Source organism: Colobus angolensis, unplaced genomic scaffold (genome assembly GCF_000951035.1).
Source record: "Colobus angolensis palliatus isolate OR3802 unplaced genomic scaffold, Cang.pa_1.0 Scaffold16, whole genome shotgun sequence".
NCBI classification, from domain to species: domain Eukaryota; kingdom Metazoa; phylum Chordata; class Mammalia; order Primates; family Cercopithecidae; genus Colobus; species Colobus angolensis.
In genome coordinates, this window is record NW_012114710.1 from 23436634 (window position 1) to 23438227 (window position 1594).

Sequence of the window (1594 nt, forward strand, 5' to 3'; positions counted from 1 at the left end):
TGTGCATGTGTGTGTGTGTGTGTGTGTGTGTGTGTGTGTGTGTGAGAGAGAGAGACACAAATTTATCAATTCTACTGTTGATAGACATTTAGGTTGTTTCCCGTTTTGAGCTGTTATGCATAAAGCTACTGTGAACATTTTTGTACATGACGTTTGGTGCTCAAATTATATGCATTTTGTGGAAATAACCAGAAATACCCAGAAGTAAAATTGCTGATTCACAGGGAATGCATATGTTCAGCCTTTTTTTTTGGCAGTGTCTCCTGTCTCCCAGGCGGGAATGCAGTGCTGTGATCTCTGCAACCTCCGCCTCCTGGGCTCAAGCAATCCTCCCACCTCAATCTCCCAAGTAGCTGCGCACACAGATGCACGCCACTACACCCGCTAACTTTTGTATTTTTTGCAGAGATGGGGCATCTCACTATGTTGCCCAGGCTGGTCTCAAACTCCTGAGCTCAAGCGATCCAATCGCTGGCCTTGGCCTCCCGAAGTGCTGGGATTACAGGCATGAGCCACTGCACCAGACCTTTTTCCTGGTTTTCTGTTGGGTTGCCTGTCTCTTTCTTGTTGGTTTATAGGACTTCTTTATATATATACTTTTAGTTTTGCTATATGTATTAAAATATATTCTATCAGTCTGTGGTTTGGCTTTCACCCTGTTAATGTTGAATTTTTGTGAACAAAAGTTCTTAATTATAAGATCATTCAGATTATTTTTTTTTCAGGCTTAGCATGGTGGCTCATGCCTGTAATCCCAACAATTTGGGAGGTCAAGACAGGCAGATCACCGAAGGTCAGGAGTTTGAGACCAGCCTGGCCAACCTGGTGAAAACCCATCTCTACTAAAAATGCAAAAATTAGCCAGTCATGGTGATGGCATGCCTGTAATCTCAACTGCATGGGAGGCTGAGGCAGGAGAATCACTTGAACCTGAGAGGCAGAGGTTGCAGTGAGCCGAGATGGGGCCACTGAATTCCAGCCTTGGTGACAGAGTGAGACTCCATCTCAAAAAATAATAATAAAAATAAATAAATAAGTATTTTTTTTAGGCCAGGCACAGTGGCTCATGCCTGTAATCCTAGCACTTTGGGAGGCCGAGGTGGCGGATCACCTGAGGTCTGGAGTTTGAGACCAGCCTGACCAACATGGAGAAACACCGTCTCTACTAAAAAAAAATACAAAACTAGCCAGGTGTGGTGGTGCATGCCTGTAATCCCAGCTACTTGGGAGGGTGAGGCAGGAGAATCGCTTGAACCCAGGAGGTGGAAGTTGCAGTGACCCGAGATGGTGTCACTGTACTTCAGCCTGGGCAGCAAGAGCAAAACTCCTTCTCAGGAAAAACAAATAAATAAAAATAAATAATTTCTTTTCTTTCTGTTTAGTGCTTTCTTTGTTCTGTTTAAGACATCTTTGTTTACCTGAAGATCACAGAGCTATTCTCTTATGTTTTCTTCTAGAAAGTGTAGTTCTCCCTTTTACACTTAGAATTACAATCCATCTAGAATTAATGTTTCTATATGGTGTTAGAGGTTGACTAAGATTTATTTTCTGATATTAATATCCAGTCGACCCAGTATCATTGACTGAAAAGGCC